This window comes from Aulonocara stuartgranti (genome assembly GCF_965226115.1).
Source record: "Aulonocara stuartgranti genome assembly, chromosome: 12".
NCBI classification, from domain to species: domain Eukaryota; kingdom Metazoa; phylum Chordata; class Actinopteri; order Cichliformes; family Cichlidae; genus Aulonocara; species Aulonocara stuartgranti.
Genome location: NC_138948.1, coordinates 23,021,462 through 23,039,209, shown reverse-complemented (window position 1 = coordinate 23,039,209; position 17,748 = coordinate 23,021,462).

The following is a 17,748-nucleotide window of genomic DNA, read 5'->3' as shown; positions in this document are numbered from 1 at the left end:
TATATTTTTTTATTATTATTCAGCAGTGCATATTTTAAGCAAAACGTTCCCAGAAAAAAATTATTAACATATAACAATTTTGAGCTTAATCGACGGACGCACATATAATATTATCCAGACTGTGCTTCTACCTGTTTTGGAGTTTCTTATGAAAAAACCCCACTAATATAACCATAATGGGTGAAAATATGCAAAGCAATTCGGCTATCCCAGCAAAATTGCAATTCCCCAGGTCATTATAAGAAAATCGGGGCTTATACAGAAGTGAAAAATGCCTTTGGAGACCAAAATCACCAAGAAGCGCAGCTACCCCTAAGTACCCACAGGAATATAACACGAATATTATCGGGACATTCTCGTGGTTATTCGTTGGTATTTTATTTTCTTGGCTTTGCTGTCTGATACTTACAAGTAGCCACTACATCAGCAGCATGGCCTAATGTGTGTGTGGTGCGTTCTCGAGGATCCTGGCATATAATACTCCGATTGTGGGACAGCTGTTGGCAGAGCCGTTTTACGGTGTTCTGTCCATTTGGCTTTAATAGCAGCTTTCAGGCGGACCGCTACTCTATCCCCTCACCGCCCCCTCAATTACACCTCCTCTGATACTTTGCTGGCCTAAAGACTCCTGCAGTAAAAGAAACACCCTCTGAAATTTAATACATTTGAAGAATGGGCACTGACTTTTAAGATTTGGGGCTATACTCTCTGATGATTTCAGGAAGGCAATGTTAGGCAAGAGGCGATGATGGAGGGAGGAAAGGAAGTATAACACAGCTCACTGGCCCTCTTTAACAGGCCACTGAAGACTTACTGGGGAAAATTGGTCATTTTGTCTTGATGAATGGCAGGCGAGATGAAGGGGCTCTAGGTGGGCCTGTGATTGGGCCTTTCTAAGAGTAAAATGCGAGTCGATATCTGATTACTTAAAAAACAATGTGTATTGGCATCATAGTTTGTCAAATTATCATATGGGCAAGTGGCCGTTTTAAATTACACACGTGGTTTTTTTTTCTAATGTGACATAATGACTCCCTCTATTTCCTTAGTGTATACACACCATAAAAGGGGAAGGAGAATTAATTTCCTGCTCACAGATCTCAGCCATGTTAATTCCCCCCCAAAAAAGTTTACTTACGATATACATTCGTTATTTCTCAACCAGCTGCCCGGTTTATCCTGAAGATTTAAATCCAAAGAGTGACATTAAAGTTATAAAAGAGCAAAAAATATTTGATAATAGGCTGTAAACCACACAGACCACGAATCCTTTCTTTTTTAAATGAGTTAATCTTTTATTGAAAATTATATTTGTGCCTGACTGACCTAATCTACGCGCTATCACAATAAAGGCTTTACGGAATGTGAATAACACAGTAATAACACAATATAAAACATATTTTCGATATTTAACTGAATACGGTCAAATTTAAAATACACATATAACTAAATATTATAAAATCTTCTCGGTAATCCACAATCACATCAAACAGATTTAAACCATAATATTATAGAAACAACGCTATAATTAAATATATATAATTAAAATCGAAACGGAAGTGGTTCTGCTTAAGAAGGTAAATCACAAATAATAATAATAATAATAATAATAATAGTAATAAAAGGGAACAACAAAAATATCAAATATTACAGTACAATAAAACAACGAGATAACGGATCAATCAAAGGAAGATTGACTGTACACTATTTTATTGCACTTAAAGCAACGAAATAATGAGGTGTTTCCTCAATCCCGTAAAGTACAACCCTCCCGGAATCAATATCGAATTTAAGGTGGTAAGATATCGATTAGATGGCGGTTAGACAAAGGGCCGTGACTTGCACTGGGAAAAAAGAGATAAATAAATAAATACAAAATAAAACGTAAAAAATTAAAATGTCTTTTAAGGAATTACCAAGACACATTTTCCTCTTTGAAAATACATTTCTCACATATCTTGAACAGTTATCTGACGGTGTCAAATAAGCTCATTTTTCCATATGAAGTTTGGCCTGCTCAGTAAATGTTGCATATTTTAATATTTCTTAAATTAGCACAAAATAATTCAATGCAACGGAACTAGAAAATTACATGGAGCATTTTCTTCATGCACATATATTTTTAAATCTTTCTATGTGAACTAGTTTCAAAGAGAAAAAAAGTCAATCTAGACTGAAAGCTTTGACAAAAGTTATGGTGGATCAAAAGAAGAAGAAGAAGAAGAAGAAGAAGAAAGCAAACAACTATTTTTATAACTTCTACCCTAAACTTGCCGACCGTCTGCTCTCTTTTGGGTTTAAATTCTCTGAGAGAAAAAAAAAAGAGTGCAAGGCGATATTAAATCACACATTATAGATGAGTTTCATCATGTGGACGCAGCCCTCCGAGGATAAACACGGCAATGCGTGGGGTAAGAATAAGATCCAAGTTATTATTACTGAGGGAGCGTCCTTTCACTGGCAGCACCCTGCATCCTCATTACATCCACCCCAAAAAGAGATGAAGGTCTAAATGAAGTTATTGCCATCCAATGAACTCAAATTAGCCGGGCCACACCATGATAGACAGCTGGGAAAAGGGTAGGGGGAAGGAGGAGGACGGGTGGGAGGTGGAAGGTGGGGGGTAGAGGGGGGTGGGCTTGGAGGAAATATAGGTGCTTGGATTCGGCAGGTGTATGTTTTTATGTGCATTTTGGGGTTCGCGGGGCCCCTTAAGTGAAGCTGGGTTCATTTTGAATCTGAGTGCTTAACTGAGTTAATATACTTGTGTTATTAAAGGGCCTGCAGTCACCTTGCAGCCTGCTCTGTGATGCCTAACCCCTTCTTTCTATCCCGACGGCTTAGACTCTGTTCCCATCTATTGCGTTTCTTTATCAGCCATTCAAATATAACGTTTCTCTCCCTCTCCCTCCGTCCACAATCTCTCCATCCGGTTGAATAGCTTCCTTTCTTGTCGCTAAGGTCCTCATTGTGTGTGCTACCTGAGTCAGCAGGGAGGATGAAAAGGGGGAGAGTTTGACGGAGGGAAGGGGTAGTTTGACATGCAGGGAGGGAGACAGAGGCGATGATAGGCGAGGGGGTGGGGGCTGTGAGGAGCTGAGTGAATTTACCTGTTCCTCCGGTGGCGAGCTGTGTGTATGTGTGTGTGTGTGTGTGATAGTGAGTGTGAAGTTAACAGCACAGCGGCCATCTAGACTTTATTGCTGTTTATCCCCGCAGCAAAAGCTGTCAGGGGGTGACAGATTGGCAGCATCTCTAATCAGTGCCCTCTTCCCTCTTCTTTGAGATCCCCCCTCAACTCCGACACACTTTTGATCTTTCACAAATAGACGGATAATGCATAGCCCATAATACACTTGCAGGCTAGATAAAGTCCAAGATTTCACTTTTTGTCCGAAGACAGCGAAGATTCGCGCCTTTAATTATTTAGTATTCAGTGAAATGCAATGAGCTGTCGTAAATATAAAAATATATAATAAAATAATAATAATAAAAATAAGCAGAGTAGAATTGCCAACACATGCAACGTTAGTTTCAAACAATTATTAATGAGATGAACTCATAGCAAAACCTGCAATTTGCAGTTTAGATTATAAAACCAACAACAAAAAACATGCAGTGTTTTTTTAAATTTCGTACCCAGTGGGATCTAAGAAATGAATCACTGCTTATTTCAGAAAAATATTATGCAAAAGAATATTTTACAGTATTGCAACGTTTTTTAATGTAAAAACTATAAAAGAGAGTGTTCTTTTTTGAGTTCGTATGCATCAAAAACACAGTTTAAACATCTCATTCTTTGAATTTGTGAAGATGGAAGCATATTATTTTTGTCTTGGCTAAACCTTTTTGCTGACAGTTATCATCAGTGGGGGAAAAAGCACTTCATCCAGAAATATAAGCTTGACTTAAAACTTTTATTTCCCTCTTTCTCTCTTTGTGTGCGTGTGTGTGTGTGTGTGTGTGTGTGTGTGTGTGCGGCTGAGCGCGTGTGTTCTGTTAATAATCCTCGGTATTCCTCTCAATGATAAATAAAGACTGTCAAATAAATGGGTTGAAAAAAAATATTATGATATCCAACCTCATCCCAGTCCCATGCAGGGCCCGCAGAATAGTACTGGACCTAAAGCTATATTTCACTTAGAGCCTTCAATGGGATTGGTGCTTATCTCGCCAACACAGCGCTGCTGACCTGTAGGCTGCTGCATCAGAGGTGTGTGTTTGTGTTGAGGTGTTGACCTGTCAGGGGGGACTTGTTAGGACTTTAACTCCGACTGCTGGTGGCGGTCTCCAGACATCCGGGGGTGGCATCGATTTGAAACTTGTCCTGTCTAATTTGATGATAACATCCAGCCTGCCCCGCCGCAGTACCATGGACAGCGCACTGTCTTGACCTTGCCTTGCTATCAAATTACCCCCGTCTGGGCCACAGTGGGAGTTTACTATAGGCTGAGAGAGAGAGAGAGAGAGAGAGAGAGAGAGAGAGAGAGAAAGAGAGAGAGATTTTGTTTCTTTTTTTTTTTTTACCAAAGACAAATCTTTTCTGAAGCCAGTGCTTACACTCTGTAGCACTGTGGTAGAGGATCAACATCAAGAGGATGATGACGGTTTACACTGACTACCTATGTAAACCACACACAGTGACACTTAAGCACACTTTATTTTATGTTTTCTCACGGGATTCAACCTTCCCTACATTACTTCCCTCACTTTAAGACTCTATTCTTCGATTTCAAACAGGTCACATTCATCGCAATGATCCTAAACATAAAAAAGTTTTCCAGCAACTAGAAAAGGAAGTGGTGAAGTGTTTTTTCCGTTCTTTTTTTTTTAAACCCCAAATAGTTGCCATGGTGAAATATAAAATGTTCGTTTAAAAAATGGCTGAAATTAATAAATGAGGGTGCATTCACATTGTTATGAAGGCGTATTTGCATGTTTATTACTGCATAACTGAAGCTTAGGCAGTGGGATTTTTTCTCTTGTAAAGGTTTGTTGCACGTGTAACTTTTTTTCTTTATTACTGGGTGATGAAGACATGAAAGAGCAGCATGTTTTTTAAGCCTGTGATATATTATGAATATGAAATCTTAACCTGTAAACTTAAAGTAACTTAGGCCATTGTGTGTTTATATATAAATATATGGGATCTGATAAAGATTCTTATTTAAGTTTATCAAATATTTTATAGGATCGATCAGAGCATGTTCTGCAGACTGGAGCAAAGCAGAGTTAATATATATATATTAAAAACAGAAGTATGAAAACAGACGATGGAAGTCATTCCTTGCAATAGCTTACAGAGAAAGCACCAATTCCCCACGCGCCATTCAGGCTTGAAGTCAAACCCAACAGAATACGTACAGTATGTGGATGTCTGGTGAACAAACGTGGGCATCGGTGCATGAAACTAGATGCTAAGCAAATAGTTTTGCTTTTATATTTTGCAAATCTTCTCATAGTAGTTACACCCTATCAGGTGGTGCACATACTGTGGTAACAAGTTGATTTGGGACCCAGAATGTCTAAAGTTTGAGAGAGAGCCCAAGGCACTGACTGGGGGTGGATTTACTGGTGGAGAAAGAGAGAGCGAGTGTGTGTGAGCGAGAGAGAGCGAGGGGCTGTTTGATGGAGCTCTACAGCTTTGAGACAGCTTGTTAATTAAAACCCCAAGAGATGAAGCTCTGCAGCCACCGTCCATATCAGAGCACTGCTAACTATACTGACAGCAAGTTACTTAACAAGCATGCGCCTCAATCCCATACCTTTTTATCACAGGCAAGCAGTGAGTTATTTTAATTCGTTAAAATCCCACTGTGGTGGTGAAATATCGTGTTTTCTTCTTAAGAAATTATGACAAACCATCGTATTCTCTGTCATTCCAGGGATAGAGCCCAAATGTCTGCTTATGCGTCAAAATCCGCACATACCAGCTTAAATGTGGCAAATTCGATTAAGGAAGGAGAGAAAGAGATGTCATACAATGAATGACTTAGTCTAGACATAGGTTCTGTGGTATTAAAATCTTAGCTTTCTATTCGGGAATTAGAAATATTTCTAAAATCTAAGTAGCCTGCAATTTCACAGAGGCAGACAGGCCTTAGTGCAGATACAAAGAGGTAACATTCAGTTACAACAAAGAGGCTACTGTGTGTGCGTGCGTGTGTTTTCTTTTCCCGTGAATGCGTTTTCTGGTCTCGTTTTCTGATCAATTTCAATCGAGGTCATCATTGGCTTTGTCCCCATGCATTATTCCACCTTAATTGAACTCGCAGCCCGCCCTTTGCCTGCGGGATCTCTGAGCTATTTCAATTCTATATGCAGGTTTGAAATGATGGCTTGTTAAGTCGTGGAAAACAAATACCAAGAGAGCCTTACTCAAACACTCAAAATGTATAACGGGCCTGTGCCTATTGTTCAAAAAAAAATGCTGCTTCCTTCTCTTCCCCTCTGCTTGCTAATGATGTGGAGGCTAGCTCATGTAAATAGCAGTAAAGACGATGGGTTTGAAGGAAACGGGGTGAAATCCGACTGGGTTTGAGTCCTCCGAGGGGCTGCAGGTGGGGAGCCCCCCTCATACAGTATACAAGCGAGCCTGCTGTGCCACACCACCCAGGATCCAACGGGGGAGGAAGTGTGAGTGTGTGTGAGTTGGGGATGGAGTCGAGAACAAATGGATAATACAGCTCAATCAGCCATGAAACCTTGCCTGTGGTCAGTGTTCTTTAAAGCAGAGGGACCAAGTGAGCTCCGGCTTCGGCAACTTCTGTGCCCATGCCCACAAGTTTGTGGTGTGTGTGTGTGTGTGTGTGTGTGTTTTGTGAAAGCCACCCTGTCGTCATCCACTTTATTTCATGGGGAAGGAGGTTACTGAGCTACTCAGACAGTGAAATATATCAATCTTTTTTCCTCATCAAAGTGTACAGTTAAATTATTTTTTAAAAATACAAGTTTTAATTTTTTTTAAAGAACTTAATCGAAAAAATAATCCAAGTTTGTTGACTCAGCTGACTCCAAACATAATACTGGAGTTCATTTTGTATCTTAACCGTCTTCATGTGAGGAGCAAATGAAGTCACAGGAAGGGGGGGAAAAGCCAAAACCACGACTCACAGCCCACATGGGCTGCACTTGCACTGTGTTCATCTTCAGCCACATAAGAAGAAATCTATTTTCTGGATTCCTCGTGTGATCTGTTGACAACTTGAAAGATGGTTAAAATTCACGTTTTATAAAAACTTCGTTTTAATTATATTTATAATCCAATTCGTAATCTCAGAATAATAATATCTCAACGCCAACCGACAAGAAGAGCCAACTTGTTTTTTCAAAATAAAATATTTGCGTTTCAGTGCAACAGTGTGTGATTCTTTGTCGCTGACTGCCGCATTAAGACCCCTGCACCTGATCTGTTTGTAGCTGGTCTGGGGCCACGGCGCTTTTTAAGACAGCTGTAAAAGGCTCTCAAAGTCTCCAGCACATTCATCAACGTCAGACACCGACAAGCCGCTATTTAGTGAAAGTGTAACTGCAGCAGTATATCTTAGAGCAGAGTGGACCACTCAGCAAACACAACAATGGACCCCTTTCCTTGCTAATAACCAATCCAAAATTGCTTGAAGTCTGACAGACGACCGCGAATAAACAAATAAAATAAAATAAAAATAAAATAAACGCCAAATTAGATTCAAATAAATTTTCATTTATTTTATTTTTTACAGGCTAATAAAGTGTTCTTTGTTTTGGATTACTGCACTTGAAACGCCATTTCTTATAGACATGACGTGCCATTATCGTTAATAGATTTTCCTCATGGCCAAAATATTGATATTTCTGCTGTGTGTGAGTCCCAGTCCAACTTTACTGTTACATCCTTTGATTCTGCGTGTTTCTCTTTATTTAAATTTAAAGTGAAATCGTTAAAATATTTAAAGGCTTTCTATAGTGTTCATTATAATTTAAAACTTAATTGGAATACATGTTCTGCAATGCTGCATTTCTGAAACAAACAATTATTAAAAGATCAAATGCTGTATGACAGAGTTATTATCAGTTTCCACTGCAATTAAATGCATTACTGATCGCTGGTTTTAATCGATGTGTCCCCACAGCTGTAAAAAAAAATGTTGGTCGACACAGGGTAATGTAATTGGAAAAGTCTGTATCTGAACACAGCGGTGGAATATGCTTTAAAGTCGTTTTCAGCTGCGAAAATGTTTGGTTTAAAAAAATTGTCACGGGAAAGCTGCTCGGCTGCTCGCCGTGCACTGTGGGCTGAGAGCAGAGCTGAGGAGAGAGTGAGAGAGAGGGTATGAGGCGTTTCTTGTGCCAGAGGGTCCCACAACGCAGAGCGCCATCTAGCAAACTAAGGTAGAAACAATGACACCGTGGAAGGGTCTGCGAGAGGGAGGCTGCCTTTACGCAGACAGCACACAGGGGCGCAGAGGGACGCCACAACAAAGCACCGCGGTTTAGCGCTCTCAGACACTCCAAACAAGTTTACTGCTTGTACACGAGTGAGACACTACTCAACCAAAATTCATTTATTACTGTTACTGTAGCGTGTGCCGCTTTTTACTTCTCCACCGAATCCAACTTTATTGGACATCGGAGGGTTCAAGGTGGCAAACCAGCAGATCAGTGGTCAAACTCAAAATCGGAGAACTTTTTTATTTATTTATTTCAAAGAACTGCTATTTGTCCCACTTGACAAACTTACTGATACTATCACTCTTAACCTCAATCGCAACATTTTACTCGGGATGTGTATTTGTACCAAAAGAAAAATAATACATCTTCTGCCGAGGGTTTAGTTAGGAATCAGTTTTATGTATGCGGAGGGAAGGAAAGAAAGAGATTCCCTATTACTGCTCGGTGGTATTAAGAGGTTGGTCTTTCGGCACATTAAAAGCGAGAAAAAGCAGAACCTTGTGAGTAAAATGGTCAGTAATATGCTCCTATGGTACGACCCACCCAATCATCTTCACCGCAGCCATTATTTCATATACAAAGACAGAACTAAGTCGTGTTCCCTTAACATCATTGCTGATAATGATGGCGCAGTAACAGCAATAGCAGTTATAGCCACATACAGTATAAGCAGCAATAATGATGAGGAATAATGATAGCAGCGTTAAAAGCTTGATCGCGAGTGTGGGTACACGCTCTATTAGCGCAGCAATCAATGCAGAGCTATATATCTAAAGTGATCAAGCTTCACTGTTCTTCATTCAAACAGCGGCCCCTTGTCACCTGAGTCCACAATAGGTGTATACATATAAATATATATATAAAAATAAAGAAATGCATAGGCGATGTAAACAAAGCACTCTAGAGTAATAGTACATCTCTAAAAGCTCAATCAACCTATTATAAAGTGTTTTAATTTGTGGAAAAATCTATAAAAATAAATAATTTTGACTCTCCATTTTTAACATGATCTCGAAGTATAAAACTACTTTTTAAATTATTTATATTAGCGTAGGTGTATGTATGATGATGCTGTACATCCTTTGTAGTGAAACAGAGGTTTAGACTGCATGGGCACAAAATATATATATATATATCTCTCTCTCTCTCTATATATATATATGTATATTTCAACAGTTGATTCTGTTGAAATATACCGCGCACATACCATTATATTCCGCTTTTTTCTTTTTGCCTCACAAGTAAATCCTTGAAATTCTGCACTATTACCAAAATTGTAGCATAGAGCCTAGTAATCAGAAAATTATAGGCTTGCTCCATAGCAAAGCCCTATTTTGGTGCTATAAAGAACCATCTCAGAAAAGGTTTTCTATCTCTTCAGCATTATGGTGCTGTAAACAAGCCCGCGAGGTTACGTGAAATACTCCATATCAGCTGCATTAAAAAGGGGCTTTCTGATAACCACTCTGGCTTCTTTATTTCTAATTCATTCAGTATTTTATTTGCACAAATCAAAGGAAAGCACTAAAAGGAGAACCTTGGAGACGACTTTCTTTATACACCTAAACCTCTAAGATCTACTTTTCAGTCCTCGTGTTTTATTTTCTGCTGCGCGTTCTGCAGGCCATGCCATAGCATTGAGACCCCACTTTATATACCCGCCTCCTGCGTGGAAAGGAAAGAGTGAAGATGTGACGGGGCGTATTTGAAGTATGACGAGCTTTGTGGTCCACTTCTTTTCACTCCCTTGCCTCAAATATACGCCCGCTTTCAAATAAGCCTCTTTGGCAACCCCATGCCGACCCCCTCCCAGCACACACACCCCCTGCCACCTTAACATGAATGGGCGACTGACCTTTAGGGCCGTGTCCACTCTGCGGTCCAGTTTTATCCAAATAAGCCTTCTCCCCCCACCCTGCCTCATATGGTGCCAGCAATTCTTTACTGATATCATCAGCGGATGCAAATGAATTTGGACGGGGCGGGGGGCGCGGGAGTGGAGGGGGGGTAGTGTTGGTGATGTAGTCATGGACAAAATACCACACTGACTGCAGAATGCTGCATGTGGAGAGATGGGAATATTGAATACCCGGCCACCAGAACCATCCCAATTCAATATTGCAGGAAAAAAACACATTCCTATTCCAGAAATCTTGGCTGTAAAATACCACCAAGAAAATCGCCATTCAAATGAGATGCGTTTATTTCTGCATGGCCTTTGAAGAGAAGAGAGGGGTCGTGTCACTCAAACGAAGGAAAGGGCCACTACGTTATAACCACCCCGCCACCCCCTCTTCTTCTTTTCCTTTTTTTTTTTTAACTCTCCTCTCGCCCAGACCGACCCCCACTTGTCCCCACACATGCGCGCGCACAGACACACACGTACACATAGCAAGCTGGCTTTGGGGGCGACATAGAGGCTAGATTAGAGCTTTACTTCTTTAACAAGGGAGAGGGGGCACTTCTATAATCACAGCGGCGGTATGTGGGGCCACAAAGAGTTTGCAACCACAGGGCGACTGGTCTTCTGTAGAGTGGTCCAAGCCGTGGGCAAGCCAGGAAAAAAACGCTCTATCCAGCGTATTACTAGGATCAAAACGCAGTGGTTATAGTGCGTGAAGAGGTTATTAACCCTCAGAGCACAGCAGAAGACCACTTCTAAATCTCCAAAACAGCATAACCCTAGCATAACCCGATTTAAGACAATTCACCACGTTAACATGACCAGAACGAAGTGCGAAGTAATTATTTAGTTTGTGTAGAGACAGAAATGCATCCCTTGTTGACGATTTGGAGTGTGTTTCTGCACGCCTGCTGGCATCCTCGCTCTCCCCTAAGCACAGCAGTGTAACGTGGACATACAAATTTGATGGATGGTGCTGAGTAAGATGGAAAAAAAGGCATGTATTTATCAACAAGCCTCTGAGGTGGCCGGGAGAGAGAGAGAGAAAGAGATCCAAACAGAGACTTAAGGAAGTCAATGGGAAACCTTACCACTGTCAGGAGCGGTTCCCAGTGGCATACATGAAAAATACCCTTCAATGCTTCGTTTCAGTTAATCATAATAGACCTACAGCAGCCTCTCTGAGCAATCCAGGTGAACACCGACAGCAACAATATGAGCTGGTGCAGCTTTGACAGTTAAACAGTCTATAACGGATAGATAGATAGATAGATAGATAGATAGATAGATAGATAGATAGATAGATAGATAGATAGATAGATAGATAGATAGATAGATAGATAGATAGATAGATAGATAGATAGATAGATAGATAGATAGATAGATAGATAGATAGATAGATGATTTATGATTTCATGATTCGAAATGTGCTTTGTTCAGTTCAGATAATGTGTTTATGATTATATTATCACTCAAAAAAAACAAACATTGGAATTATTCCACAGCAGACACACTTGCGTTCATCATGCCATACTAAACTTAATGTGGTAATGCAATATATATAAACAAATTTTGTATTTTTACACAAACCCTTGGCAAGTGTATTTCGCACGTGTTTCAGTTGAGACGCTGGATATCTGCTAAAAAGCTTGCCAATTTATTGTCAGTGGATAATATAGCAAGGGAGCACAGAGAGTATAGGCTTAGTGGATTATATCTTTACACGCATTATTCTGCTTGAGTGACTGGCTGAAAAAAAACAAAACAGGGGTGAACAGGGGAGTATTTGAAGAGTGTGTTTAATGAGATTTTTGTGTTTTATTTCCCCCTTTCCCTAATAGTAGAAAGTCACGTGCGAAAAATAAATAAATAAATAAAATAAATAAATAAGAAAGAAAAAAACTTCACCATTTTTTTGTAGACGAATTTAATTTCTTTTTGAAATTTTCATTTATGCATATAATGCGGGGGAAGTGGGTCACCAATAAATTCTGTCCCAGCGCTGATGTAATTGCAACAAAATGCTGCTGAGTAAAAATTGAGGAGCTCGCTGACTGCGGTGGCACAGTCACTCACCATCTGGAGTGTATTATAAAGAGAAGCCGTAAATATTGCTGAAAAGCCCAGGCGTTATCAGGTATGTAAGCCCGGGCCTTGCTGCACGGCCTCCCATATGTTGACATAATCAGACTGTTGGGATGTCTATTAAAACGTATCTGAATTTAATAAATGAACACAGTAATTAAATTCAATTTGTTTGTGCAGGTCTCCCAATGATTCCCACTGCTGGTATGTTTACATTTTTGGAGTAGTGGATTATGATGGGATGAGATGCTGCATGGCTCACGGGATGTTATTCTGGTGCTGATATTGCTATTATGTTTGGAGCAGAAGCAACAGGTTGGCAGGTTTCACTTCAAACTTTCCTCCAAATTTCCCCTGAAAACTTAGCGGCTCATTGTTACACAGCCCCCCATCAATCATGATCAGTTGTCTTTGTCTTTTTGTAAAAGGCATATCTTTGCCAGGGAGAAATATGCACACATCTTCTCAGACATGACAGAAGGAGTTGGGAGTTCATGAGCTGAAACGCTCTGCTACATCCGAATCAAGCGTTCTCCCTTCAAAACCAAGCATTTCCTTTCAGACCATCCGGGTTTCCTTTTTTTCTTCCCTGGTAGTGGTTTATTCCACACGCGTAAACGCCACCATTCGCGCAAACAAGGGTTCATATACTGTACACACGCGGCACACCAGTGAGCAAGCCTGCACTTTGTAGTTTAATGCCAATTTTTTTTATTCATTTCTTGGTCATGACAAGCCTTTACACATGCGTGTATACGGACCCACACAAACATAGACAAACGTCCATCCTCTTTCACTTTTTACGGATATATACATCCCTCCTCCCCTTTCTCTCAGACTTCTCTCTCTCTTTCTCGCTCACTCCCCCTGGCTTTATCCGTTTCAGTCCGAGGAACACACACGAACACTGAGCAAAAGGGACACGCACACACACAGACACACAGACACTCAAAGGAAAGCGAGAGAGGAGGAGATGAATTGACAGAGGGAGAGAGAGAGAGCGTCAAAATGAACCTTACTTTTCTTCTTTTGCTTTTTCTGCCATGAATCTTCATCCATCCGTCGTTGACAGAGCTTGACTTGATCCAACCACTTCTTCCTCAGTGCTAAAAAAAAAAGTCCGTAGTAGTGCGCTTTAATTAATATATTTCTGGGCTGTGTCCCGAACCCAGAAGCTTTAGAGAAGGAAGAGGAGTGCAGATTGAGACATATTGAGCCCGCTTTAAAAGGATCATTTCATCATGTGGGAGGTTGGGACACACAAAGTTTGGACCCGTGACTGGCATTCCGGAGAGACATGCATATTTTAAAACAACAAAGCAAGACAGAGACCGGGGGCCCCGGGGTGGGTGGGGAGAAAACTTGGAAAGAAGTTACTATCAGATGAACAGCTGTCATTGTTGGGCAAGACTTGAGCCCATATTAAGATATAGCCATTTGGGGAGTGAAAAAAAGAAAAAAAGAAAAAAAAGCCCACTTGTCCAAATTGTTTCAATGACAGTCTCCATATTACCTTTTGAATGTGAAATATTTGGTTTGAATTTACTCGTTAATAAATACATGTAATTTCTGTCAAACTTAAACCCAAGCTATTTGTAAATTATTTCTATACTATAATTAAAAACCAGCACAACTTTTCAACCTTCGCCTATTTTTCATTTGTTTCTCTTCCTTCATGTTAATTTTATCCACACATCATGGAGCAGTCGTAAATAACAACCTTCACAGAAAACTGTTTTACAGACGTTTTAAGGCTGAAAAAAGTGGTCCCACATTAAACCCAAACATCTAAATCATTATGGAGAAACATCCAGCTAAAATCGGAATGGAAATAAAAAATAATAATATCACAGTAAAGCACGTAGTGTCTAGATTTAAAATAAATAAATAAATAAAATCCTAAAATGTCTAAATCGTGGCAGTTAAAGTTGCAATTTAAAACGTCTCCCACTTTTATTTTGTCAAGTCACACACAATTGTATCTCTCTCAAGTAAAGCCAGTGTGCTTAGCGCTGTCACTTCTGCACAGCTTTTACAACATCACCCCCCTCTTTTATTCTCTGCTTTACTAGAAGGTTTTCTCTCTTGTGCAAGGGGTCCATTCGTGCAAAAGGAGTGGAGAGGGCATAAATAAAAATGTGTTGGCTGTGACGAGAGATCTGTCCGCTGGAAATGAAGGGCCAGGGGAAGAAGACAAAGGGGGGAAATGTATGCAGTGGTGTAGAGCTGGATATCTCTGTTAGTTGTCAGCGTTTAGTCCATGGCTGTGGAATGCTAATGAGTGAGGTCTCTCTCCCTTTCTCTCTCCCTTTCTCTCCTTCTTTTTCCTCAACCCACCACCCCCCACTCTCTCAGGGAGAAAAAGCGGATCGATAGCTGACCCGATGGTTTTGGCCAATGCTTTATTTATCTGGCCAGGCAATGATATTATCAGCCTTGAACGTTATATACAGCAAACGTCTTCCTAAATCAACACAAAGGGATCCGCTTACACAGCGATCGGGGCTTTTTCACAATCACCTCTCTCCCTCGGCCAGCGGCACACGCACACACGCGTAAGTTACGTTGGTAGATGCACGCTTTTACGCACAAGCGGGCAAGGAGCGAACCCGCACGCATACATACACAAACACCTCACAATTATACGTGAAAATCCGAACATTTGCCTACAAGCGCAGATGACACAGTCTTGACAAACACTGGAGCGCACACGCGCGTGCGTGCAAGCAGGGAGGCGCCCCCTTCTGTCACATTCACAACTAGGCATACTCTATACCCCGAAGGGCTGGATTTGATCCATGGCTTAAAGGTTGCCTATGTGGTCTGCGGACAGATCTCAGAGCAACACACTGTAATCACACGATATGCCCCTCTCCACTGACCGTGCACTCTGAACACAGCTAGAATCTCGGACTGTTTGCAGAGATACAGCAAACATGTCACGGGAATCATTTTCATTTCGGACATTCGTCCTCACTGCGTGCTCTCAGCCATTTTGCAAGTTTATTTCAATGTGCCTGGTAGACCCGGTGAAGCACTTGTTGTCCCGTGTTGTCGCCATTTTTTATGCACGAGACAGTGTGAGAAATAAGCCGTGTCACACTTCAGAGTCTTCTCCCCCACCCCAAATCTCCCACCAGTACGAGCAGCCGCTGTTTTAGAAATTGTTACTGTCTCAAACAACAGTATTTGTCAAATGTGACCGGGAGAAGCCGGGCTACTATAAGTGAAATGTAGTGACGTGTGACGCCAATAGGACATTTCCACTGCTGCATAAAACCACTGGTTTGCATTGAGGGTTTTGGAGAAATAGGCTCGCTGACAACTTAGGATAATAAATGTTTCGCTTTCAGACAGATATCTCAAACGTGAAATCGCACCCAGCTGCTTGTGTAAAGCAAACAAATAGCCCCCCGTGTTAGGAGTCCTCCACTTGTGGTTTGATGAATGAAACCAGACAAAGGTAAATGGTTATTTAACTCATTTCGTAGTAACACTTTGGTAACCGGAGTTTCCGAAATTACAGAGACACAAATGGAGCTTAAAGTGTACAACACATCTATCTCCTTTACCCAACGCAGCTAGGGTCTAATCTGACGGTGCGTTTAGTTTTCTCTTATTGCTCCTTTATGCTTTTCATTTTTTTAAACTTTCATTTAATTAATACTAATGCTGTCATCACATCAGGACATAAGACATTTGGTGATAAACGGCTGATTGTAAAATAAAGAAAACATTACTGTTGTTTAACGCGTATTATCTTAGTAATTGAAGTGTTACGTAATATACTAAATTAAGCCTCTGTCAAAAATGGGTCCACTGCGTAAATACAAAATATCATTTTTCCAAGAGTCCTCATGTGTTTTGCTTCGCACTGCCTATACAGAAACGTTAATTGGGAACACATGCCACCATTTTATCTGTTTTTGAACTGTTGCTTTATATAGCCTGCAGTGTAACAATTGTATAACAGAATGCTCTCAGCAAGAGGATAAAAGATAGTCACTCTAGAGGGATTTTGAATACATTATGTGGAGACAACCAGCTGAAAGCTGCGTTTATTAACCCAGCAAACCGTTTAGACCAGAGCTACATAAAACAAAAGCATTCTGAACTGCTTTGATGACCACGGAGGAGCCACATTCGTTTTCTTTAAAAAAAATTAAAATAAAATGTAAAAATAAATCTCACGCACAGTCCGACATCCAGGAAATCCTCTGGATTATTCGGAAAACGCACAAACAAAGACGCAAACAAATAAAATCACACACACACACACACACACACACACACACACACACACACACACACACACACACACACACACACACACACACACACACCAAAAATCAAAATGGGCTAAATATTACTAGCGCGTCAAGGTGTGTTTCTAAGGTTGCTGTTTTTGCTGGTTACGTGTCGCTGTTTTTATTTTTCATTTATTTAACTGCCTTAAAAATCGAATTCTGTCTCCACCCTAAAATGAAAAGCCCCATCAGCTGATTTTTCTACAATTTTCACCTAAACTAATACTCTAGAAGTATCACATCCACAACACGGAACCAGCATCCAAACTGAAGAGCATTTATCTCTGTACAGTGTTTCAGGTAACAACACAGCGCATGGCCCAGTGACAGGTCGAGTTCGAGAAACAGGCATGAGCCATAATACAAACAAAATAGATTTTCTGCTGGAGAACAACGGATAAAAACCTAAATGAAAACCTTCCTAGAATTCCTACATTGGCAACAACTAATGAATAGTCTAATACTGAAGCCTTTGAGCGAAGCAAGCAAGAAAAACCAAATAAACCACTGACACGAGCACCCCTCCCCCCAACTCCTATAAGGTAGATAACATATGGCAATATCAAATCCAGGCATTTTAACGTGCTACATGCAGTTCAGCTCCTGTTCTACTGCCCCTCATCACTGCCAGTCAGCAGATGAAGATGTGGACAATATGGCAGACGAGCAACACGTCTGATGATGAAGGGTGGTGGTGATGATGGGCTGGTGGGGATAACAGGCAAATTTAATAATTGTCACACCAAAACCCCATTTTCTCCCTCATAACGCCGTCCAACTTATCACGTTTTATCACTCTGGGTGTTAGTGTAATGCAGTATTGCCAGTGTGGGTAGAGCCAGGTAAATAACCGGGCTTCCTTTGTCATTTGGGGAGGATATGGAGACAAAAAAGCGAGAGAGAACGCTTGTGAGAAACAGGCCAATGCAAGGACACCAACTGTAGGTAGCCCATCTAACACATTGAAGACTTATCGATGGACTCATTACACCCTGAGTGCATAAGGCAAACCAAGACTACATA